This window comes from Mesocricetus auratus, unplaced genomic scaffold, assembly GCF_017639785.1.
Source record: "Mesocricetus auratus isolate SY011 unplaced genomic scaffold, BCM_Maur_2.0 Super-Scaffold_100010, whole genome shotgun sequence".
Classification (NCBI taxonomy): Eukaryota; Metazoa; Chordata; class Mammalia; order Rodentia; family Cricetidae; genus Mesocricetus; species Mesocricetus auratus.
Window position 1 is genome coordinate 58166307 of NW_024429194.1, and position 27875 is coordinate 58194181.

Consider the following 27875-nt stretch of genomic DNA (forward strand, 5'->3'; position numbering starts at 1 on the left):
GACCAGGAATCTGGGGTTCTTAGCCTCCCACCTGGTCCCCTGGTCTCCCTGGATCTGCTAGTTTCCTGGTCTTGTTGGTGGGAGAGAAGACCTGGAGTCTGGGGTGTTTGGCTCCCACCAGGATTGGAAGTTCTGTGCAGTTCCCAGGCGATCCCCAGGCACTGGAACACAGGTCCAGATGCAGGGCTTGTTGTACCTGGTCCTGCTGGAACAGCTGGTCCTGACCTTTATTTGAAATAAAATACTTACAAAGTGTATCTATCACTTGTGTGATTTTTTTTTTTTTGCTTTAATTCACTTTGTAATTTCCTGCTAATACCCATTCTGATCCTACAGGTGAAGAATAATTCTCTGGCTGGTTTTAATAGTTGCCTACTCCAAATTCACTAGGAAGGAGAGTGAACAATGAATGGGGTGTTTCAATAATAGAAGTGACATGCTTTTAATGGGCCCAAGAGGCCTAGGACTAGAACTAGCCAGGATTTTAGCTTATGTTGGCAAACAAAAGGCAGCAGTGAGCTGACCCGGGGTGCCTGGGAAGGTAGATGCCTCTTGCTGCCAACCCCACCTGATGCTGCTAGTGGGGCACAGGCAGCTTTGCCTTCAAACTGATCTCCACAGACCAGAGATTAAGCCTCAAGGTGTGACTTGACCCAATTCCACAAGCAGTTTACAGATGCCAACATTAGTTCTCATTGTGAGAGAATTTGACGTGAATTCTAGCCTGTGGTTAGCCTTGCTTTTACCAAATTATTTGAAGTAAGAAAGCTAAATATCCTTCATTTTGAAAAACTTTTCCAGGCACTAGTCCTGACCGGCCTTTTCTGTACTTAAGGGAGAGTCCATGTATTTTCCAGTGCCACCAGGCCCAAGAAAGATTTCTACAAATGACACATCTTGAAAGCAAACCTCACAGCTCTATTTAACCATTGTCTCCCAAATTCCATAAATCAGGGGCCTTAACAGTCCTCACATTTACTAACAAAAGGCTTCTTTTATACATTTTGAGCATAATACCATGAAGCTGGCCTGCACATTTGTACAGCAGAACTCTTACTTGAATTTTTGCTGCATTCAAAATTACCTCCCAAGAGTTCTATATTTTCTTAGGCAACTTGACTACTTTGGTATAATTAAAACGCAGTCGGTTGCTGCTTTCCTGAAAACACCCACTTTCTGTGTATCCAAATTAAATGGTAACATAGAATTTGATTGGCCTCTACTTCAACGGGCAGTTTTAACAATCACATATGCTCCATTTGCTTGCTCAGTGCCTAACCTTCCAAGCCTCTCGTGTTGATAATGCCCATTTAGTGCCCCATGAGAGTCATCTCTTCACGACAAAAGAAAGTGAGTGCAATCGATAAGCAGAGATCATTTGGTTTTGTACGTCAGCGGAAATACAACCACACAGTTCTGAGGACATGAGATCTACTCAATTCAATAAAACTCAGTCTTTTCTCTTTTTACTGTGTGAATGTGTACATGGTATATGCACATGGGTGCACAGGCCTGTGTGCACACACACAAGCCAGAGGCACAGATCAAGGGTCCTGCCCGACCATTCTCCATCTTACTCCCTTCAGACAGGGTCTCTGTGAACCTGGAGTCAGCGAGCTCCAGCTGTCCTGTTGTGCCCACTCCCTACAGTGCTAGGGTTAAACTGCTTGCATGGCCACATCCAGCCTCATACCTGGGTACTTGGGGGTTGAACTCAGGTCCTTTTGCTTGTAGACAAGCACTCTTACCCACTGGGCCATCTCCCCAGTCCTGAAACTAAACCTTCTTAAACCTGTAAAGTTATAATCTTTTGCTTGTCGTTAGTTTTCTTTTCCTCCCCCCTTAATTAATTCCTTTCTTCCACATTAAGCATACATGAGAATTGTTGGGTTTTATTTTTTGTTTGTTTTTGGTTGGAGGATATAAAAATGAGGTAAGATGATTGTTTGGAAACTTAAAACAAGGTAGCAATAAAGTAGTGCATTTCCAATTGCTCTCCCAAATTCCAATGGAGAGAGCCAGGGAGATAGCTCAGGGGTGAGGATGCTTGCCACCAAGGCTAACAGCCTGGATTCAATTCCCAGAACCCACATGGGAAGAAAACAACTGAAACCTGCAAGTTGTCCTCTGGCTTTCACATACCCACTGTGACATGTACACACACACACACACACACACACACACACACACACACACAGAGAAACACACAGACACATATAGACACACACAGAAAAACTCACACACATAGACACATTCACACACACATTCACACAGAGAGAGAGAAACACACACATAGACACATACACAGACACACACATAGATGCACCCTCAGACACCACACACATACACACAGAGAAACACGCACACACACAGACTCACACAGAGAAAACACACACATAGACACATTCACACACAGAGAGACACACACAAAGAAACACACACATAGACACACACACACACACACACTTTTTTAAAGGTGAAAATATCCTCCTTGGTTAGAGTGCAGGCAGCATTGCAGAAAACGAGGCCTTGAGCAGGGTCTCAAGGGTACATTAGAATCAAGACGATAAGAGGTACAGGATAAATGAGGGGAAGCAGGGAGCAGACAAGGGAATGAAAATGAGGGGGAGCAGGAAGTAAACATGGGATGAAAATGACTGTGTTTGCCCACAGAACTCCCTAGTCCAGTGAGTCTGGAATAGAGGGTTTGAGAAAGGCAGTAGCAGTTAAGCTGCTCTCTTGAGACCGGTAGTTAATATGCCTTTGTTGAGTTCCATTGCAGCCACACTGGGGAGGCGCCCTGAATGCCAGCCTGTAGGTAATGGAAAGACTTTGAAGTTTCTCCATCAGGGCCCAGGAGTGTGAAATTACATCAGAAATTCAGGCTGTAGTTCAAGAATAGCAAGGGCCTGGCTTGTGGCAGACACGGCAATTGGTCCAGACAAGTGGACCTGTGCACCAAAATTACCTAGGCAAAGTGAATCCCTAGATGTCTTTTGGGGAAGGAGGCCCGATGCCTGGGAGAAAGCTGTCTCCACTGTGATGGCATCCTGAACGATGCTAAGAGATTTAAGTGTTGGCCTTCCAGGGAAACTCCTTAAAAGGAGATCAGAGCTGTGTGCTCTAGAGGCATGAAGAAAATAGGAGACTTCTGAGGCCTGGCCTTCCTGATGGTGATCCACACAACCGGTTCTCAATGTGACATGAGAAAATCCAATGTCCATTTTGCTTAACCACTGCCACTCGTTGGTTGCCATAGATAGTCAGTGATACTTGAGTGCCATTCTTTACCTTAGTGTTCTAGTCCTTTATCCCCTCTCTGAAGTCCTACCTTGTCCTTGCACTTTGTGCTGCAGAAGGCAAAATATGCTCCATTCTATCAACAAGCCATGTTGTGTGGGGTTTTCTAAAGGATCAGATAAAATGTTTGTACACGTTATGCAAATCTATTTATTGAATTCAGTTATGTACTAGGGGACAGAGAATCCAGCATTGGCCATGTGCTAGCAGAGAACCAAGCAGCTGTCTAACGAGAAGTCATCCCACCCGGTAAGAAAGTTTGCACCATCCCTGGAGAGCTACAGATACTAAGCCCACGTTGAAAGGCCCACAGCCAGCCACACACTCACCACCAGGCCTTGCAAGCAGAGGCAGGCTGTCTTCCTCCAACTTTTCCTCATCTGGTTGCCAGCGCATTGGAAGGGGCCACCCACATTTATGGCAGGTCCCACATGCCAATCATCTCTGGAAATGACCCCACAGGCACACAGGTGTGCATTTCACCAATCCTTAATATCTATCTCTTCATCCAGTCAAGGTGACAACCCAAGCCGACCATCTTGTCTCCTCACCTGCAGGCCCTGGGTGTCATTCCTTTCATCGACCCCGCTCAAACTCTTATGTTAAATCCCATTTGGCTTTTAGATCTCAGTACTGACAGCTCTTCTTTTTCTTTGGAGACATCATCGTCCTGTCCCCTCCCATCAGCATTGTCCTCCCCTTATGCGAATATAAAACCTTCCCGTGTATTTCAAAGCATGTCTTGGCCTCTGAAAACTGAAGGGAAAATACTGAAGTGTTATTTTGGGAATGTCAGGCGTTCAATCCACTCCTCACAATGGAAAAGCTTCAAGTAGCTAGGTGTGTGCATCTAGGTGAGCATCCCAGGCTCGGCCTTTTGTCTTTTTCTAGAGTGTCCCCGCCACTGCCTCACAATCCAGTAGGAGTCACAGATGAACTGAATTCCACTGTTCCTAAGAAAAGCCCCTTAGCTCGACACAGGAAGAATTAAAAATGAACAGCTTCATTCTTATTCCTCATTGAATCGCTCTAGGCAGGCTTGGCTGTCCCTTTTCTCTGGTTCCTTAAATGCTTGGTTCTCTTTAGCATGCCATAATGTAAAAAAGACAGAGACTGATCCCACCCACAAGTTTATCTTGGCTCAAACTTCGAGGCAGCTCAGCTGCAGGAGTCCTCATGGGCACACATGAGGCCCTAGGCATTCAAATACTGAAGGATTACCAACATCATAGAAACTAGGCACTGCATTGCATGCCTGTGGTCCTAGCCCATCAGAGACAGAAGCAGTAGGACCAGGGCCATCAGAGTGCATTCAAGGTCAGTTCTTTGATGCTTGAGACCCTACCTCAGAAATAAATATATAGATATAGAGGAAATGTGGGTGGGTATTTTCTCTTCGTAGTCTCGTTTTCTTTTCTCTGTTGAAGGAAGAAGTCAGCTCTGTTTTCAAGATTCACAGCAGGTTTGTAGCAGGGCTGGCATGGAGGAGCCCAAAGAAAGAGGGTAAGTCAGTGAGATGAAAGTGGGGTGAAGGGTCAGAAGTGAGATCTACCAGAGCAGTTCTTTGCTGGAGCTCTGTAGAAAATGGCTGCTGCCTGGTGTATCTGTGGAAGGAACTACATGATCTAAGCAAGCATCCACGCGTCCTAATTGTGCTATGAAAACAGCAGAAACCCTCCACGTCATAAAGCAGGGATGACAAGATGCACCATGGCCATGTTTGTGGGCAACCAGAATTTGTACCCTGCACTTGATCTGAATTCTTGGAGCTTCATAGTATTCAAGGATCTTCTCACCTGCTCTCCAGGATAAGACAGACATCCAGGCTGCTACGACGACTGCACACAATTGTACGGATGTTGGTAGACAAGGGATTGGATCCATTGTGTTCCAAGTCCTGTCCCAGAGAAGTGGTTTTGTGTAGTTTTCCCACTGGGATGTGCTCTGTGGCCCTACCACCTAGAAGAGGTGCTGCTGAAAATCTTAGACTAGTGGAGTCCTGAATTCAATCCCTGTCACCAACCTAGAGCCAGAAATTAATGTAAATTACACACAAGTTCTATCTATTCATCCTTGAATTTGTACAAAAGTCATATCTATGATATAATTCTTGATAGACCTAGATGATTGTTGAGAAAATCAAATGGATAACTTACGTGACAGAATGGCTTTAAAACTGGAAAGCATGCCAACATCAAAGGTATCACTATCAACAGCTATGAGCTTTGGGGTCAGAGTACATTTTTTATATGCAATTCATGTTAACACTGGAAAACATTACTTTGGGGCTTTTTATTTTGTTTTGTTTTGGTTTTTCAAGAGAGGGTTTCTCTGTGTTGCCCTGGCTGTCCTGGAACTCACTCTGTAGATGAGCCTGTCCTTGTACTTGCAGAAATCCATCTGCCTCTGCCTCCTGAGTGCTGTGATTAAAGGCGTGTGCACTGCCACGGCCTGGCTGCACTGTCTTTAGAAGTGAGAAGACTGGAGTCTATCAAACTGCAAGCACGCTCTCTGCCATTGCAGCTGAGGTATCGGCCCCTTATCTCATTCAACAGAGAGAATGCATGCCCTGTGTGCTATTCAACGGCTACTGATGTCTGTGACACTAAAATTTTAAAAACATGAGCCCTGTTGAATTGCTCTCAAAGGAGTCAAAAAAACCAAAATAACTTCTCCGACCAGACACCATAGCAGGTTTAACATGAACGTAGAGCAAACTAAGAGGCCTTCTGGCTCAGTGGACCTTGTGGCTGGGGGGCTCAGCCATGATTATTTTTGGAACTAAACCCAGTAAGACTTCTATTTCGGCTATAAAAAGGCCTTTCTCTCATTCCCACTCCTGCCTCATTCAATTTTTTAAAATTATTATACAACTACAGTTACTTAATAAAACTTTTTGAGACATGAGAATTCATTCAGAAAGTAATTCGGTGTTGAAGTATCTTTTGGCAACAACTTTAATGAGGCCACTCTCCAATTATTCTTCTCTTTAAAGAGGATGGAAACTAGAAGGATGGAAAATTAAGAGGGAGCGGGGGAGTCATTGAATCCTTCAGAACATCAGTGACAGGAAACCCCAGGCCTGCAGCCCAGAGTCACAGGAAGCGAAGGGCCTTTCTTCCCAGCGATCTCTTCAGTTGTGTGTGTCATGGAGACTGCATTCCTGGATTGTCCTCTGTTTAGTGATGCTGAACAACAAGGCCCTAGACTATGTCCTAAACCTTGAAAATGTATTTTCTGATTTTGGTGTCTTGACTTGTCTCCACTGTTACAGGCTAAGTGTGGCAGTGACTTCACTCCCCACTCCCACCCCCTACCCCCACTGCAGAGTCCTGAAACCTCTTCTCCTGGAGTAGACTATTTCCTGAGATGGTTCCCCAACATAGGGTAGGAGAGGCCTGTCAAAACCAACTGGCTGTCGAGAAACAATATCAAGCCAAAGCCTGCCAAATGGTACACATTCTATCGTCTACCGTGGTTTCTTAACAAAAGTTTAGCATCCTAAAGGATTCCTGTCGGGTTAGGTTTAAAATGTGGTCTGGGGAATCAGGATTCATTGGTCTAGTGTCTGCGGTTGTATCATGTATATCAGATCTCTTATAGCATGAAGTTTCCGATACCTTGGGCAGAATAAAATATGTAAAATATGTCAGCAAGACAGGCTTCCTTCTGACCTTCAGACAAGAACTATGATTTTAAACCCTTTTCAGAGAGACATACAAGCAAGTCAAATGAAGAATACTGAATTGAGAGATGAGGATTTCCTCTGAGAAGATTGCCTGTTTCTGAACTGACAGTGTTTAACTATCAAATAAATTAGGGCCTTTGGGGAAACTGTAAACCTTATCAGTTAGAGGTACATTAATTCTTCTAAGTCACTAAGTGCCATTACAGGATTAACTGGCCCCAAACATTGTGAACTTGTCTTGGACTTGAAAGAATATAGCCATATCTCAAACAGGGCCCAAGAATTGGCCTTCCTGGTCTGTGGAAATCAGGATCCAATAGCAGGGTCAAGAAACAGGGTTTCCTGTCCCCCACTCCATCTCTCAAATAACCATATGGAGACTTCTTATTAATTATGAAAGCTTGGCCTATAGCGTATTTGTGTTCCTAACTATCTCTTATAACTTGAATTAATCCATTTATATTAATTTACTTTCTATCATGTGGCATTACCTCTTTTCCATCCCATACTTCCCATTTCCTCCTCATGTGGTTGGCAACTCCTGCACACCTAGGTTCCTCCTCCTCCTCTTCCTTTCTCTCCCTGGGAATCCTGCCCATGCCTCCTGCCTAGCTATCGGCCGTTCAGCTCTTTATTACACCAGTCACAGCAAATACAGCTTCATACAGTGTACAAATATCCCACATTTTCACATGAACCATATCAGGACTCAACACAACCAACTAACTCGTCACCCTCAAAGGTTCTAACGCAAGATCAGCTCCTCTCAGCCTTTTCCACCGGTGCCTCCATAAAGAGCCTTTTTAGACTTCTTTTTTTCTTTTAACCACCCCCCACATACAAAATAATATCAGGGAACTAGGGGCCTACAAGGTGAGAATTGAGCCATAGACCGTTTTCATACGTAGCCTGCTGCTCTTGTTTAGAATATGCATTATTTGACCTGATCGGCACTGCTGACGTCTCACATTTTTGCTGTGAGAGGCTGACCTACATGCAGTGAGGCTGTTCACACCAGCCTACGGAGAGAGAACATCCAAGCTTTCCCCCCATTAGCTGCCCATAACACCGCTCTCACCTGGAGCAACAAAGAACATCACTAGACATCAGCAGGTGTCCCCTGGGAGTCAGCATTAGTCTCATTGGTTTTTGTTGTTACTGTTGTTTTGGGTTTTTTGAGTCTAGGCCTCAAATTTACTGAAGCAGCTGAAGATGACTTTGAAAGTTTGATCCTAAGTGCTGAGATTTTAGGCATCCATGACCACACCCAGCGTATGCGTTGCTAGGAGTGGAATGCAAGACTTTCTGCATACTCAGCAAGCATCCGACCAACGGAGCTAAATTCCCAGCCCACATTACTTTCATCAACACATAACAAACAAGAAGGAGACTCATGGAGGTATAAAGAAAATAAGAACAGGACTTTTGGCAAAGTGCAGGAACAAGTGTTAAAAACAGAAACTAAGAGAAAGAAAGACTGGGCAAGAAAATGTAGTGTGGAAGGCAGGGGTCTACAGGGCCAGGGCAGGGGATGCTGGGAAATTAGACAGACTGCCCACTGAGCTCATGGTCCTTGGCTGTTCTGACCACTCTGCCCTTACGGCTCTCAGATTGGCCCCACGACAGTTTATTGGGTTGTTTTAGTTGTAACTCTGTGGATTGGTTTCCTGATGTTTAATCATTAGCTATGTTTCTTTTAGCTGTGGATTCTTGGAACAGCTTTGGCAGAACCTGTCTTTGCTGAGGCGGAGTTGCTAGGCAACCAGACCTCAGCATATAGCTGTTACCAAAGTACCTGCCAATCCCTGTCCTAATCTACAATACTGGCCCTTCCCTAGCTGACTCTCAACAAGTTAAGAAATGCTCTAGACACTCATTTGCAAACAGCCCCGCCCTGAACACACCCTACCACGCACTGTTATACTTGTGTGTGAGAAATGTGTCATAAGGTTTTATTTGAAAAAAAAAAGAACTTCTTAGTTTAAAATAAAAACCTTGATTTTTATTTTTTTTAGGCAGCGTTAGAGATACCGAGAACATTATTTCCCACGCAAGGCTGAGAAGAGAACTGCAGATACAAGGACACACAAAATACTCTTCGTTTGCCTCCCAGAGGACCCAGAGGCTCATCCCTTGAAAACAAGCTGCCAAGACGGTTTTGGTGCTAGGAAGCCCCAATCCTGATGACACACCCACCCAAGGATGGCCGCCAGTGGATGAGCAGCTTGTGTGATGGTCTGCCTGGATCCATGGGGTGAGACGTGGTCTCAGTGCAGGAGATGAGACCATCAAAGCGGAAAGGTGAAGGACCAGGACACTTGTTTCCTTCAAAGGGAACTACCAAGACATGACTTGATGCAGACAAGAAAAGAAGGCCATCTCCGCAATTTCCAGACATCATGATGTGTGCATACATTTACTCTATAGCTAGTTACAGTGGAAGCTGGGGTTTAGCCTCAAATGTTTATTCTTCTCTGTTTGTCCTGGTAATAACATTTTCTGCGGGGCTGACAGCACTGCAAATAAACATTACATTTCCCATCTTGCCTAAGGTCTTTTTATCTACGCTCTGGCTGAGATGAATGTTTCTTTGGGAAATTCTGAGACTGTTGACCTCTGCTTCTCCTCCGCTGGACAGTCAACCAGTGGCTGAACTAGGACAAGATCAGATGACCATGGAAATGAGAACAAAACCACAAGAAGCAAAGGCGCCCAGTGTTATACGGCTCTGGGCCACCGTTACACTCATAGATGGGAGATAAATGAGCCATCTTGTTTCAGTTTCTATTATTTCCGGTCTCAAATTCCCAATAAAAATGACAGACATTATCCTTTCAAATGAGGGAGCTGAGATCTGGATGATACACCCCCATCTTAGTTAGGATTTCTACTGCTGCAATGAAACACCTTAACAACAAGGAAGTTGGGGAGAAAGGGCTTTATCTGGCTTACACTTCCACAGTGTAGTCTATCATTGAGGGAAGTCAAGACAGGAACTCAAATAGGGCAGGAGCCTGGAGGCAGGAGTTGATTCAGAGGCCACGGAGGGGTGCTGCTTACTGGCTTGCTCCCACTGGCTTGCTCAGCCTGCTTTCTTGTAGAACCCAGGACCACCAGCCCAGGGATGGCACCACACACACTGGACTGGGCCCTCCCACATCAATCACTAATTAAGAAAATGTCCTACAGCCTGGTCTCACAGGGGCATTTTCTCAGTTGAGGTTCCCTTCTCTCAGATGACTCTAGCCTGTGTCAAGGTGACACAGTAGCTAATACAGTTCACCCACTTCCTTTGTACTGTATGACAATTAATTTTCCATATACAGATGGAGCTGGGTAGCAGAATGAAGCTGTCTTTGCTATTGCTTTTTATAAGACAAAAAGATACAGATTCTTCTTACAGTGTGAGTCTCGGAGACATCTTATTGGACCACCCCTAATCAAGAGAAATCAACTCCATTATTGAATTTGCCTCTTGGGTCAGGGAAAGACCTGCCTGGCATGGGATGACTCAATTTTATTTGGTCTTCTTTGAATAAATGTCTAATTAATACCTCCCAACTATTAGATATTGTTCATACATTAGAAAAATGTAATGAACAAAACACACACAAATTCCAGACCTAAAACAATCCTGGAAGAGGAAAGATAATAAGTTATTAGTTATTAGAGCTTGTCAACTAATAGTACCTTAGGGGTGGTAAGTGTCAAATAGAAAATTAATGCAAGAAAAGGAGTTGGGACAAGGAACTGGGGCTGGCACAGTGGCAGTAAGGCAGGAAGGTACATTTCAATTTCTTTTCATTCCTTCTTTTAGATTTGCTTCTTTTATTTTATGTGTATGGGTGTTTTGCCTGACTATTTGTATGTGTACCATGTGTGTGCCTGGTGTCTGTGGAGGTCAGAAGAGGGTTCTGTATCTCCTAGAACTGGAGTTACAGATTGTGAGCCACCATGTGAGTAATGGGAACCAAATCTGGGTCTTCTGCAAGAACAAGTGCTCTTAACCACCAAGCCCTCTATCCAGCCTTCACAGTTTCAGTTTTTTACAAAGACCATGTTACAGTATACAGCATGCAGACATGTGCTGTACTGTCTATCTTTCTGCTTCAGCCTTTTCAACTTTGGGATTACAGGCATGTGTTTCTACAACTTTTCTTTCTTCTCTTTTTTATCTGTTTGTTTGTTTGTCTTGAGACAGAGTTTCTTCATGTAGCCCTCGCTCTCCTGGAACTCGCTCTATAGACCGAGTTCTATAGAGCTGGCCTGGAACTCACAGAGGTCCTCCTGACTCTGCACTAAACACATTTATGTATATGTGTGCACACATATACACACATAAACACACACTGCATATACATATACACACATATACGTATGCATACCCACATAAAAAATTGTACACATGCACATAGATACACACATAACACATACATATACACATATGCACATATAAACATATACATACACACATATATACATAAACACAAATACACATAGACACATGCAGGCACCTGCATACACACACATTTAAAACACAAACATACATACCTGTAAGCATACAAAAACATATATACATACATGCACAGATGTGTATGTACACATATACACATACATAAACACACACATATTCACATGTGCATAAATATATATAAACAAATACAAGCACAATTGCAAACATACATATACACACATATGAACACACATATACACACATACATAAGCAAGCATACATACATACAAATGTATACACATACACTCATATAAACACATACACACATATGTGGACACAAATACACATGCACACATATTTACACATACACACAAATATGCACATACACATAGATACACACATATACAAATACACATACATATTCATATATACACATATACACACATATACAAACACACATGCACACAATCATACATATAAATACACACACATCGGCTCACATACACAAATGCGCACATAAATATGCATACACATACATATGAGCATCTATACACATACACATACACACACGCATAAACATACAATCTTGTACACATATACACACATGCCTACACATGCTGACATACACATATATAAATACACAAGCATACATACACACACATACACAAATGAATGTATACACAACATACACACTGACATATGCATATATACATATACAGATTCATATCTTCCCACACATGAGTGTATGTGTGTATGCTAGTGTATTTTTGTTTGTGTGTGTACTTATATGTATATGCACATTTGTGTACATATATGTGTGAGGATGTATGTATTTGTGTGTTTATGTGTGCACATATGTGTGTATATGTGCTGTATGCATTTTTGTGTAGATATATGTGTTTATTCATGTATATATGTGTATGTATGTGGGTATCTGTGTGTATATGTGTGTTTATATGTGTATATTTACACATATGTGTCTATGTATATACATGTATGCATAGTTATATAGTTGTATGAATGTGTGTATGCCTGAACCTGAGTGTGTATCTATGTGTATATGTGTGATTATGTGCTTGTATGTTTAAGTGTGTATGTATGTGAATATATGTGCATATATGTTGTGCATCTGTAATGTTTGTGTGTCTACTTTTATATGTGTATGTCTTGTGTTTATATGTGGTATATAAAAGTGTGGAAGTGTGTATGTGTGTGTGTATGTATGTTTCTTATGTGTGTATGAACAATTGCACACATTGTGTATGTATGTGTGTCTATATGAGTACATGTACATGTGTTGAAATATGTGTGTATATATATATTATGAATGTTGTGTATGTATTTGTGTATTTGCATGTTATGTTTGTATGCATATGTGTGTATATGTGTATGTGCATGAATGTGTATGTATGTATATATGTGTATGTATATATGTGCATGTATATATGTGTTTATATGAATGTGCATATATATGTACATGCATATGTATGTATTGTGTTCTTAAGTGTATATATATATATATATGTTTATGTGTTTTTTGTTATGTATTATGTGCATATGTGTATGTACTTTTGTGTGTATTATATGCATGTCTGTCTGTATGTTTGTTTATTTATGTGTGTATACATGTGTATATGCATGTGTGAATGTGTATGTGTGCATTTGTGTGTGCATCTGTGTACATGTGTATATATATAAATATATGACTATATGTTTGTGGATTATTGTGTATATGTTGCAGTCATGTGTATGTTTATGTGTGTACATGTTATGTATGTGTTTATTGTATATGTGTATATATGTGCTTTATATGTGTATGTGTGTGAAATTGTATGTGTGTTTATTTGTATGTATGTGTGTGAATGTACATGTATTTATGTGTGTATTTGTATGTGTTTTTATGTGCATGTATTTATATGTGCAAATGTGTTTGTGTATATGTATATATGTGTACACACATACATATTTGTTTATGTATATGTATGTGTACATGTGTGCTTGTGTGAATGTGTTTATGCATATTTGTATGTATGTGTTGTAGTTATGTGTATGTATGCATTGTATGTGTGTTTATGTTTACATATGCATATATGTGTATCTATGAATATCTGGGCATGTTTGTACGTTTATATGTGTATGTATGTTGTGTGAGTATCTGTTTATATGTATGTATATGTGTTCATGTGTATGTTTGTATATGTCATTATGTGTGTGGTTTTGTGTGTGTGTCTATACGTATATGCATTTGTGTGTATTTACGCTTATGTGTATGCATATTTGCAATATGTGTATATATAAATATGCCATGTATGTGTGTATGTTTGTGAATATTTGTGTGTATGTCTATATGGGTATATGTTTTTGTGTATCTGTGTGTGTTTGTGTGTGCATCTGTGTATCAATGTGTGCATGTATGTGTATGCATTTGTGTGAACGTGCTTATCTATGTGTTTGTGTGTACATTTGTGTGAATGTGTGTATTATGTTTATGTGTGTGTGTATTTGTATGTCTGTGTATTTGTATGTTTGTGTTTTTTTGTGTGTGTTTGTGAAAGACATCGTTAAAGCAGTTAAGAAAACAGCAAAGGAAAATGATACATTGAGGAACTGGGTGGAGAATTGTTCTTGTTATTTTGGCAACTTTCTTCAGCTTTGTTATTTTTTTTAAAGCACACATGGGTGTTTATCAAGGATTGTTTCATGGTGGTTAAAACTAGAAAGGATTCTAATGATCATCAAATGTAGAACAGGTTGCAATGCATGATTAAATGAGTAACACATAAGTCCTTTAACCCTCTCCTTATTCTTCTCACTCCCTACTGCCCTCAGCCACCCCTCTCTGCCCCCTGCTGGGCGGTCTCTTACCGTCCACAACAGAGCTCGCCTCTTGTTCTCCTGTCAAATGTATTCTGTTGTTTTCCCTTTTTTCTTTATTCCCTTTTCCTTTAAGATCTCTTACTCCTCATATCTTTACCTGCACACTCATGCACACACGTAGTCACACATACACAGTCACACACACTTAGGTCTAGCCTCTGCCTATGAATGATAGCATACTGTTTGTCTTTCTGAGCCTGATTTATTTTTTTTAACATAACAATCTCTACTTAATACCATGAGCTTATATTTCTTTATGGCTAAATAAAAATTCCATTATACATGTGTAGCAATTTTTAACATGTTTATGTTTACCTGTGGACAAACATCTAGGCTGGTTCCATTTCTTGGTGACTGTGAATGACACAGTAATTAGTGTGGATGTTAGCATCTCAAAAGTGATTTACCTTAGAGCTTTACTGATATAGTCCACAGAGGCATAGCTGAGATGCTGAACTCTATCACAAGCCTTTTCTATATATATTCAGTAACATGATTTCTGTCCTTAACTCTATTTGTTTGTCAAATACATATGTGACTTTGCAAATGTTGAACCAACCTTGAATTCCTGGAATAAAACCAACGTTATTGTGTTGTATGATGTTCTTAACATGTTCTTGAATGCAATTTGTGAGAATTTTGTGTTTATGTTCAGACAAACAGGTTTATACTCTTCCTTTTTAATTGTGTTCTCATTCAGTCTTGGTATGGGAGACACTGGCTCTGTAGGATGAGTCTGTAGTGTGCCTTCCCTTCTCTTCCGTGGAACAATCTGAGGAGGGCTGACTAGCTCTTTCTTAAAAGACTGGGAGAACTTGACGAGTCTGGCTGATCATGGCTTTTCCTGTAAAGAAAACTTTTTGTAAAGAAATTTTAAAATTTGATGCAATCTTTTTGCTTGCAACAAACTTAAGCTGTTTGTATGGCCTTGGTTTAATTGGGGGGTCACATGTGTCAGCCTTGATTTAACTTTCGGGGAGTCATGCATCTAGGACTATCTATTTTCTCTATAAATTTTCAAAATATTTCTAATGGCTCAGCAGGTTGCATTTATGCATCCACTAGTGTGTGTGTGTGTGTGTGTGTGTGTGTGTGTGTGTGTATTTCTTTTAAATAATAAGAGGCCATGACTTTGAAAGGAGCAGGAGAGACAGAGCAGGGATTGAAAGGAAGAGAAGAAAGGGGGAAATGATGTAATTGCAGTGTATGTCCTAAGAAAGTATATTGCTGAGTCTATTTTGAAGCAAAAGGATTTACTTTCGAATTGGAAGTGTTGTCGCTAGAATTACTTGGTCAGAGCCTGTGTTCTGATAGTCACAGCCAGTCAGGCGTGGCCACTCCTTCTCAATAAATTAATTAAAAGAGTCAAATTAACAGTGAAAAGTAGGAAAAGGAGAGCTCTTTAATGTGACCACATTGGGAAAAGGGACAGAGATCCCATGTCCCCCACCCCACACCGAGTCCATAATTGGGTCCCAACATGGGGGTTTAGGTTTAAGTAGATGGCAAAAGTTGTGCTAATTAAGGAATCCCAGTCAGCGCCGGCCCTGCCCAGCAGTGGGCTCGGGTTTCTCCCAAGGTGTCAGGGAGCTGTAGAGGCCTCCTGAGCTCTCTCTCTGGGGCACACTTTTCTCTAGCTGGCTTCTGGCTTTTCTCTTTTCTCAGTTTTAAATTCTGGGGGCAAACTCCAATTCCCTGGGTGGCCTTGTTCCAGTAGTCTGATAGTAGAAGGGAGGGACATGTGTCCCTTTAGAATATCCTCCTCATAAGGAGAGCAAGAAAAGAGATACCTTAGTAGAGGGAGCCATTGTAAGTTTAAAGAGAAATATGGCACTAGGGAAATGTCCAGGGATCCACAAGGATGACCCCAACTAAGAATCTAAGCAATAGTGGAGAGGCTACCTTAAATACCCTTCCCTGATAATGACATTGATGACTACCTTAAATGCCATCATAAAGCCTTCACCCAGTAGCTGATGGAAGCAGAAGCAGAGACCCACAGCTAAACACTGAGCGGAACTCCTAGAGTCCAGTTGTAGAGAGGGAGGAGTGATGAGCAAAGGGGTTAAGACCAGGCTGGGAAAACCCACAGAAGCAGCTGACCTGAGCAAGTGGGAGCTCACGGACCCCAATCTGACAGCTGGGGAACCAGTGAAGGGACCAGACCCTCAACCAGTCAACTGCTTTAGTAGCCATGACAGGCTGCAAATCAGCCACATGTGTTTGCCTGACCTTGCCCCTCCTCCCAGTCACTAGGAGGTCAGATGCTCTCTATGGCAATCAGAAGTTAGATGGCAGGCTTTGGGTGTGCTTTATGGTAAAAGTAGCATAACAGTGCTGTGCAGAGAGCATAGCAACCGCCCTGGGAGGGCCTATAGGCCATAACAGCCAGTTGACCAATCAACACAGGACAGGTCGTCCAAGCCATAGTGCACCAATCCTGAGGCAGTTGCATACACCTAGACACTCCCCTTACTCCGCCCAATAAGTACTCCGCCTCACAGCCCCTTGGGGTTCTTCTTCCTCTACCTGCCATGATGAATGGATGAAGGGCTGAGTTAAAGACAGTTGATTGGTTAAACAGTAAAAGACTCTTTGCTTTTGCATCATAATGGGTCTCTTGGTAATTTGGGGGTTCAGAATTTGGGCACAACACCAGCATAAAACCAAACCAGGCCCCCTGAACTGGGAGTCGGTTGGGAGGCCTGGGCAGTCTATGGGGTCTCTGGCAGTGGAACCAGTATTTATTCCCAGATCCCATTCCCTATGAGTGGAGACTCTGTCAGTCTAGATACATGAGGGAGTGCCTAGGTCCTTCCCCAAAAGATGTGACAGACTTTGGTGATCCCCCATAGGAGGCCTCACCCTCTCTGGGGAGTGGATGGGGAGGGTGGGATGGGGCATTGGTGGAGGGCATGGGAGGATGGGAGGGAGAGGGAATTGGGATTGCTATGTAAAATAAGATTGTTCCTAAATTAAATAAAAACTTATTTTTTAAAAAAGAATATCGTCCTCATGCTGGTGAGGATGGTCACAGCGGCACAAGAAAGACAGAACCCGTCAAAGAAGATGCCCCAACTTGAACCGCAGCGATCAGGAGGAACAAGGAGCCATTCACCGAGATGGGAAAGCTGTGGGTGGAGAACGTTTGTGGAGGTGGGACGAGGAATTCAGTCTGGGACAGACGTTTGAAACGCCTGTTCGCCATGCTAGAGGAGCTTTCGGTAAGCCCTTACAATGCGAAGCTGGAGCTCCGGCTGCAGACAAAAGCTGGTTAACCATCAGCTTATTCAAAGTCACGGCAATGCAGGAACTTTAACACGGAAAACAAACGCGGGGGCATTCTTGACCTTAACACTCTGCACCCATGTACAGCGTGTGGACCTGCAGTCTGGTTTCAGCTGCACACACACTTGTGGTGGAGGGCAGTGTGTTCCCCATCTCATGTATTCACCCCAGTTTTTAAAAGCAGCCTTTATTACGAGTTATCGGTGCTCAAGGCAGTATCTCCAAGTGTTGATAATGCTGGCTTCAACACGTCCACCTGGGTCATGAGACAGAACAACATGGTCATCTGTCTGTCAGCCTGCCTAGCTGATTCACGGGCATTTATTGCCCTGATACACACTGTTAAGCAACATCTTTGCAAGAGAAATCACACAAGTCTCTTTTCTCACCACTTCTGTGAGGCCAAAGGATCAAGTTTATCACTGTTTTGTTTACTTGCTGTTTAAAAATAAGCCCACTGCTCGTGAGAGGTTACCACAAATTGGAGGAAACTTAACCCAAAGTCCCTGAGATGTGAGTTTTGTTCTGTCAAATGACCCCTGTGACTACTGTCTTCTCAAACCAAGCAGTTATGGAAAATTTTACTCAATGTTTTGATCGCTTTGTTCCCCCGCCCCATCTTGTCTTTTTAAATTTATAGTAAAATAAAATGCTGCCACAGAGAACCACTCCAAATACATGCACAGAGTACTGCATTGTAAGACCAGCTTCCAAGGTCGCTGTACTTCACCCTCCAGATGTACCTGAGTGTGCCTCAACCCGACCCCACCCCTCCTAACACAAGTGCTGCCCTGGCCTGCTCCTCTGGTCTTGCTATTTCCTGCCAGTTGAAAGCTGCCTCCAGAGAGACAGGAACAGGCTGTGTTCCATTCACCTAATTAGTGCATTTAGAGATCCTTGAAGTTTGAGCTGCAAATTGACAATACATCCTTTCGCGTCTTTCCATTTGTCCCATGGAATGCCTTCATACAGACACACTTCCTCACCTGCTGCTTGACTGCAGGGTGGCAGGGTTCCTGCAGGACAGGATGTGTGCTGGGCTCTCCAGTGCTGTTTGTGGCTTTCCAAGATAATGATGTCATTTCCTACCATTGCAAAGTCAAGACTAATACAAGAGATAGTGCTGTGTTTTACTTGTTTATTTATTCATAGTTTTCTGAGACACATGCTTGCCTTGGCTTGACTTGAACTCCTGATCCTCCTGCCTCAGCCTCCTGGATGCTGGGATCAAAGGACTGAGCCACAGCACTTAGCGTTTTCCTCTTCTCTGTTCCAAATGGTTGTGCAATGTGACGTAAGAGAACACAGCCTCAGGCCTTCTCTCAACCTTCAGTCTCAGTTCTAAGGAACTGAATGCTTAGTGCTCGCCAGCGGTTGTCAGTCAGTGTCCATCGAGCTGTCTCCGTGTGTGGGGTTCTTTTTCTAGGTGGCTCAGAAAAGCTCATGGAAACAGTGCTCCCCAAGTGATCTGTGACCATTACGCCTGAGGTAATGCTAGACATAACATCGTCACTTCACACTTGTTTCCTTGAGGATCTCAAGCACATTACTCCATAGTTGTCTCAAGTAAGGCCTTAGTCTCCAGAGAGATAATGAGGCTGTGTTATCCAGAGAGATAATGAGGTTGGGGTATCCAGAGAGATAATGAGGTTGGGGTATCCAGAGAGATAATGAGGTTCAGATGTACCTCAGTAGTGGAGCACCTGTCTAGGACCATGAGTCAGCAACTGTGGGGAGCAGAAGAATGCCCTGTGAGTGAAGTCCTGAATGAAGTGTGCTGGTGACATGGACACAGTCATGACAAGGACCCATGAGAAAACTGCAAAACTTTATCCCCAGGGTGAGGTTCAGTTGTAAACAATAAATAAAAGTGTGCTTCTCGGTGCTGCAATTTCTCTGTCAGACAGCCTAGCTTGTCTGAGTGTCTGTGTGTCTGTGTTATCTTTGTGTCTGCCTTTTCTTCATTCTTCCACTGCCCCTGTGAGTTCCAACCCTAGAGACATGCTGGGATGTGTCACAGCACTGAAAACAAGCGTATAGGAATCTGGTTGTCACTCCCTTAAAAATCAAGGGCTCCTGCCTTCTGCACATTAAGGAGCTACCTCTTCCTTCCCTCTTCCTTTTCTTCTTCCTCCTCCTCTTCCTTTTTCCTTCTCCTCTTTCTCCTCATCCTCCTCTTCCTTCTTCTTGGTTAAGTAGGTTTCTAGAATTTGTCTTGGTTGGCCAGTATAGGCCAACATTGTCAGGAGAGATGGTATGCCATTTCAGCATTACTTTCAAATTTGTTGGTTTTGTCTCAGTTTTCTTAAATTACTCACTAATTTGTCTTCTTTGATTATCTCTAGTTTCTATTATATTGTCTCAATACCTTAGTGTCTTTATATTTTTCCATTTTTGAAATATTTGTATCTTAAAACTATTTTCATTTGAAATAATTTCAGAATGCTAAATAAATTTTTTAATTACCAAAATAACATAGAGGGCTCTAGAGATGCCTCAGTGGCTAGAGTGCTTACCAAATAATCATTAGTAGCCTATTTCAATCCCCAGAGCTCATGCAAATGCCAGGTGGCCGTGGCAGGAGGCCCATCTGTGATTCTGAAATTGCCAGCCTTGAAAGGCGGAAATGGGAGATCCCCAGCAGGAACTAGCTGGCAAGTCTACCCATGTTGGTGAGCTCTGGGTTTGACTGGGAGATATTGTCTACTGAGTAAGAATGGAAGAGGGATCGAAGATGATTTCTAACGTCAACCTCAATCCTCCACATTCACACACACACAAGTACACCCACACACATACAAAGAGCCAAACAAACTACACGAACACACACACACACACACACACACACACACTTGTGCATATGCACACACAGACATGGAAAAGGGGAAAATGGAGCACAGTAATCCTGGTAGAGTTCTCCAGCCTTCCTAAGTGTTACCACATCACACTCACAGCACAAGGATCCAAGTCAGGGAAGTACCACAGAGTAACTAACTGCACATCTGCTCTGAAGACCTAGTTCAACAGTGTCCCATCCATTCCCTTTTCTCCACCAATGGTTCAAGCCTATCACACACTGCACCTGTCACTGTCCCCCAACAGCACCTCCATCTTCCCATGCTTTGGAAAGGCGGTGCTCCATTATTGTACAGCCTGCCTCTCTGTTTGTGTTTACCCGGAGTTTCTTCTTGGTTAAACTGAAGTCAGGCTTCCTGCACTTTGACATCTCTGGCACCCTGGACACTCAACAGTTAGGAAGCCTGGCATTGTGTCACTGCAACTGTAATTGTGTCCTGGGCCAACAGCACTCCTCCAGCCACCAAGGCCAAGACAGATCATTTTCACACGTTCTTTGGTGTGGCAAGACAAGCATGGTAGCAGGGAATCTCTGATCTGGTTGGCATTTAACAGGGATGTTGTCCACGTGACTGGCAGCATTACCTCAGGAAATCTAACTTGTTCAGCACCAGCAACAGTAACTTCTGACCCCTTGGTGAAGGGGGTTCGGCCAAGCTATTGCACCACACAGCTGGTCTATTTCTCCCTTATTAGTTAACCAATCACCAGTGTCACATAAGATCCTGCAGATGTCCTCTCCCTTCTAAGTCCACCTATGATTATTTTGAGCACCTCATGGTGCTTTCTTCTGCAGTGGTTTCTGCTTGCCAGCATCACTCTCTATGTTTATTATTTGTTTATTATTTGTATACTTCCTATTTTTAGTATATTTATCCTACCTTAAGAAAGTATTTTCCATATTCATCCACATATTTCTCTATTCAGTTATTTATTTGCATTAATATGAATTTTTGGTGTCTGAGTTAAGATGTTTCTATTGTTGCTCATTTTGTTTCTCAAATTGTCCCATATAGGCCACTGGAGATGTTTGGGTTTTTAAATTTTAGTTTCTTCCTTAACACTGCTAATTTTATTGATATTCGAGATACAAACTACAGAGCAAATAAGACAAACTCTGGACCTGTGGTGGTTTGAATAGATATGATCTCATAGACTCATGTGTTTGAATGTTTGTCCCATAGAAAGTGTCACTGTTAGGAGGTGGGGCCTTGTTGGAGGAAGTGTGTTACTATAGGAGTGGGCTTTGAGGTCTCATATATGCTCAAGCCATGCCCAGTACACAGTCTCTCCTTCTGCTGCCTGCATGTCAAGAATGCTTAGCTCCTTCTCCAGCACCGTGTCTGCCTGCACAACCCCATATCCCACCATGATGATAATGGACTAAACCTCTGAACTGTAAGCCACCCCAATTAAGTGTTTTCCTTTATAAGAGTTGCCGAGGTCATGGTGTCTTTCTAAAGCAATAGGAACTCTAGCTAAGACAGGACTCTTCATCAGGTTGTGGTACCCAAGTGTCAAATGTAGTTATTCTGGAGCTGCCAGGTAATGCAGCCTGGACTTTAGTCAGTAGATAAACGAGTTTCTCTTCCTCACAAGCACACCAAAGCAGCCAGGCATAAGACGCTAGGATCTGCACTCAGAGAAAGCCTGCCACGAGCTGGGGCCAGAGAAGGCCTCCGCACTCTGGCAGGACAGTGGTCACAGAAGGTGAGAGAGAAGGCAGGTATGTGTGCGCAGATGCAAGAAGCCAGCCATGTGATGCCATGTGTTGCCTTGTGACATGTTCAAGGAGGCACTGTTCAGGGAGGGCGTGGCATCTGCTCTGCCCATTCACCTCTAGAGGCATCAGCAGCAGGTGCTTTCAACAGCTCCACTAGGCAGTATCTCTTTAGATGTTTGCTCTGTGCCCTCTGCCCAAATTCTCAAAATCTCTAGGGAACTTTGAGCCCTGTGTCACTGTTCAAAAAAAAAAATAACTGCATTCCTGGTGAGTCTTAAGCAGCGTGGATATTCCCCAACTGCAACACAGATACCAGGAGAACTGAAAGACCCAGCCTTCTGTGGTGGGGCCTGCCTTGCAAGTTTTTAATATTCTTCTCTAGATAGAGAAGGTGCATGGGACAGCCACCATGGTGTGTCTGACCCCAAATTACAGCCAGAAAAGGAGTGCTTCAATGCCCGTCACCTATAGCATGTCTGCAATTGCTGCGTCTGTGACAAAACACCATGGCCAAATGCAGTCTCACCTTGAACCCAGAGTGAGCATTTTCTTCTGGGCTGGCAGCTAGCAACCCCCCCACCCCCGGGGTCTCCCTGTCTTCATGTCCCACAGCGCAGGGGCTGCAGGCTCACTAGAGGCCATGCTTAACTTTAGATAAGTAGGCTTCAACGCAGCTCCTCAGGCACACGAAGCAAGCACTGTACAACACTGGGCCACCTCTACAGCCCCACAGACTTACGGATTTTTAGGCAGAAGGTGTTCTTTCTCAATTTTATTCAAACCTTACTATGATATAGTCATAATGTCTAATTTAACAGCCACATGAGGCAACTGGGCTACTTTAATTGAGATTGGCTTTGAGTATGAAATACAGTTGCATTTTTTAAAAAGTGCCTCAATTTGTTTCTCAAGTAGGTCTCAATCCCCTGGGCTCAGAATGTCCTCCTGCCTCGGCCTTCCAACAGCAACTGCCACCACACTTGCTAACAAATGAAGTCTGAATCCTTGACACCAGAATAAGAGCATAAAATATTTCAACTTTCACATTTCATGTTAAACCAAGATTTTTTTTGATAGCAGCTATCAAGTATTAAATATAATTGGTCTCTCGAGGCCAGGTTGGACCGACAGCCTCCAAAACAATACAGAGAAACCTTGTCTCAAAAAACCAAAAATAAATAAATAAATATAATTGGTCTCATTTGATTATTTTTTTCTCATATGATTACTGGGAAAGTCCAATTACACATGTGATTCATATTTCACCCATAACACGTGTTATTTCTATTATATTGGATATGGTACCTATAGAAGAGAATTTAGTAAAATAGTCACTGGCTTGTAGTAATCAATTTCTTAAATTACTACTACTTGCACATTTTATTTGGACTTGGAATCTTCCCTCAGAAATACAAGCTAACTTTCTGGGGAGGGCAGGTGGTTTACTTTTTTTTTTTTTTTTTTTTTGTCTTTTTTAGGGGCTGGCTGGAGTTTAGTTAGCTCGGGAGAACAAAACCTAAGGTGAAAAGGCCTCTGGGTAATGTGGGCTCTAAGGACACAGGATCGGTATTTGGTGTCCAAAAACTTCAGCAATTTTCCCAGCTCACTGCATTGTGGGAACAGCTTTTCTAGGGAATAAATACACTATTTTTAACATTTTTATGATACAGTTTGTCACAGGCGGTCTCATGAGACCATCAGCGATTACTTTCAAGCAGAATCCAACCGCAAACAGCTCCCTACATGTGACCATCGACATCTGGCCCAGAGTCCCCTTCCACATCCTGGATGTTCCTGCTCTGAAACTGCTTTGTCAAATCTACAGCTCTGGGAAGGAGGCAACACGACTCTGGCCTTGCTCCCTTCACAGACTACAACCCTTTCATGTGCACCCATGGACCTGCGTTCCACAGTTATCAGAGACTACATGATTGTGTGGCACTGTCCCTAGAGGGTTGCCGTGAACGCTTTGGTGTCAAGAAAAGCCAGCCAGTACTTTCCAGCTAAAACCATCCTAGTCCTGGCCCTGAGCACACGCTTTTAGCTGAGGCTCAGGTTCTGAAGAGATGCAGGCCAGCTGTGCTAGCCTTGATGTCCACCCTGAAGGCTGGAGAAATAAAAAACTGATCATGTTCAACCAGACCACCCATTTAATGAAAGTTGCAAAAATAGAGATCTAGGGGACCCCTGGGCCACCTCTCCTTACAGAAATATCAGCCTTCCAGGAAAATTAAAAATCGAATCCGAAAAGCACACTGGTAATGTTGGCTACCTAAAAAATAAATTAATTAATTAATCACATAAATAAATAAATAAATAAAGCCAAGGTAAATTCTTTTCTAAAGGGAAGAAACATTTAATGAAGTCTAAGCCATTCTTATATTGTGTTTTCCTAGTCACAACATGGATCTCTAAAGGAGTCTATATAAATCAGGCATGATGATACTTACCTGTGATCCCAGCAGTCTTGAAGATGGAGGCAAAAGGGTCAGGAATTCAAGGTCAGCCTTAGCTAACTCGAGACACACCATCTCAAAGTTAGATGACAAACATGAAAGTAATGTATGTATGTATATGCATGTGTCTATCAATATATGTATCTATCAATATATCTGTCATCTATCTACCCATCCATCCATCTACCTACCTATAAATCACATATGAAATGAAGGTAGTGAGCAAGAGCTTGCTTGGCACTTTTGTTCATCCGCGTTTTGTAGACACATTACCCCACTCACTGGACAATGACTCACATGGATGTATTATTATGTGTTGTGAACTCAAGCTTCCAGAAAAAAAGCCAGTGGGTTAATAGATTCTACAAGGTCGATTGAGTAATTAGGACTTCATGGTGTAGAGAAGTGGAATGTTGCATTCACAGTCAAATTATCTCGGGCTATCTTTAATCCCCTTAATAGCCATTCATTGCCCAGTTCCATGTGTGACCCAGGATCATGTGACTATCAGGCAACTCCTTCGGGACATATTAACTTTCCCAGACCACTAGCTTCCACCAACCCCAAAGCAAAGACTGTCATAGATAACATCTGAGGCCTATAGCAGAGGAATCTCAATTTGCTGCAATCTGCCTGAGGTTTTCATTAGCATATTTGAAACAGTTGATTCATGAATTTCTTTTGTTCTGTAATTAATAAAAACTTGACAAAACAGTTTCTATGTTTTAACATGGTATCTGGGGCAAGCTAAATCCACATTCCTAGTCACTCATATTTGGTTCCATGGTCACTCATATTTGGCTCAAGACCAATCAGACCATCCTCTTGTTGCCTCTGAAGCAGAGCTGTGTTTTACATTGGCAAAAGATGCTTCCATGTTCTCAGCAACAACACCAAGAAGCACAGGAAAACCCTTTGCCTTCGAGGGGAACACATTTCAGCTTTACCAGAGTATGTGAAAATTTTAATTTAAAGATTGACACAAATAAAAAAACACTTTAACTATATCTGAGTGAATATGGCTGGCTCTCATTTATCATCTTAAATAGCAGTCTTTTGTTTTGACTGTGCTCAGAACTGTACAGAACAGATGACAAAAAGCAGTGAGCACTTTAACTGAAGTCCAACCTAGAGTCACTGGCATCATTGTTTCCTTGTCAGTCTTTAACTACATGACAATGTAGCGTACATTTATATTTTGAACACGATGCAGACATTTTTCCTGGAGAGTTTTACACACTTTTGTGCTGGCGCTACTAGGTACTTTCCCTCCTGTGAACATCTGATGGGTGAATGAACACAATAATTCGGAGAGAGGGAGAAACAAGGTATTTCCCAAAGCTCTATAGTTTGCTTATTTTTGAGAGTTAACCTTCATGTGCAACACAGGATGGACTCAAACTCAAAACTCCTCTTCCTCAGTCTCTTCAGGTGTGCATGGTTCAGCAAAAATAGTCTTTTTTTTTTAAGATTTATGCATTTATTATGTATACAGTGTACTGCTTGCAGTATGCCTGCAGGCCAGGAGAGGGCACCAGGTCTTATTACTGATGGTGGTGAGCCAATCATGTGCTTACTGGGAACAGAACTCCGGACCTCTAGAAGGGCAGCCAGTGCTCTTAACCTCTGAGCCCTTCTCCAGCCCACCCTGCCCAGTACAGTCTTTTTATTGGGGAGAAGTTCTTTACATTATGCCTTTGAACTTTTTAGAGGATCCATATGGCTTGTTGACAGGCTCTCCTCACTTTTATAGTGGACAATATCCCACATCAGCGGAGGGGACAGGACACACAGGCAGCCTCCAAACCGAAGGAGGGGCACTAGCACATTGCAGGGCCGTGGCCAAGTTCTTGCTCTTGATGGGACTGGCAGAGCAGGAACCAGAGTAGATGAAATGTCTTGTTTTTTGTTGTGTGTGTGTGTGTGTGTGTGTGTGTGTGTTTGAAAGACTTGAATTGCTATCACTGTGATGCTTCATTCAATATCTCACTGGGGTTTTGCTTGTACTGAAACCCTCTCTAACTACACAGATAAGCTGTATTTCAGGAGGAGATTTAATGCATTGCTAGAGACTGCGAATCTTCCCATGAAAAACCTGTAAAAGATGACTGGGTTTCCATACACATCCCAAAGTCTGTCTGTGTGGCTGACAGGCCCCATGTTTGCTGTGGCAGGAGGCTACAATAATACTTCTATAATGTAGGCTACCGAGGGAAAAAAAACAATGCAGTATGTAGAGAATATTTCTGTTGTGCCCAAACTCTGAACCCCAAAATCACCGAGAGACCCGATCTGATGCAAAAGTAGAGTCTTTAATTTTATGAGTTAACTCGGTTCCCCTGGCCGACCGACACAGTGATGGAGTGACAGGTGAAGGAGGAGGGACATCGTGGGACCAGGCGGGGGATCTCGAGCAGCAATGGGACAGGAAATGTATTGGGGTAGAGCAAGGGGAGTGTCTGGGGTCCGCACCAGTTTCAGGATGGTACACTTCCGGACTTGGGCAGCCTGTCCTGTTTTGATTGGTCAACTGCAGCTGTAGAAAGGTTGTTGTGCTTGGGCGCCGTCCCAGGGCAGTGGCTATGCTCTGCATTCCGTTGTTATCATAAAGGACATCCAGAGCTAGCCAGCTAACTTCTGATTGGTTCCTTGCCACATGGAGGCTATCTGGCTTCCTAGGGACTAGGACAAGGTCTGACAAGGTGGGGGACTTGGCACATGTTGCTGAGCCAGAGGGCTATATCTTTCTGGGTCTTTCCTGCAGCCTCTTATGGCTGCCAAAGCAGGGGGCCAGATGAGGGTCTGGTCCCTTCAATTTCTACTTGAGGGCTCAGGCTGGAACCCAGGGTAGAGTACTTCTCAGCACAAGAATCTTCCCCCCTTGTTCAGGGACAGCAACACGCAGTGTTCCCACACAAAAGCTTCAGAGTTCTAACTAGGACTTTATGAAGACATGGGATGTTTTGTATATTTCCAAGAGTATTAGAGGTTGATCGCTTATTTTCTTTCTTTTTTTTTTTTTTTTTTTTGGATTTTACGAGACAGGGTTTCTCTGTATTGGATCGCTTATTTTCTATGATGTCTATTGTCAAAGAATGATGCTATTACCTTTTACTTAGTGAAGATATATGAATCTACGCGTAACTCAATTTTCCCAGCCCCTACAATAAGAACTGGCATACACTAGGCGCTCAATAAATATGCATTGCATTAAGCAACTTAACACATTTTTAT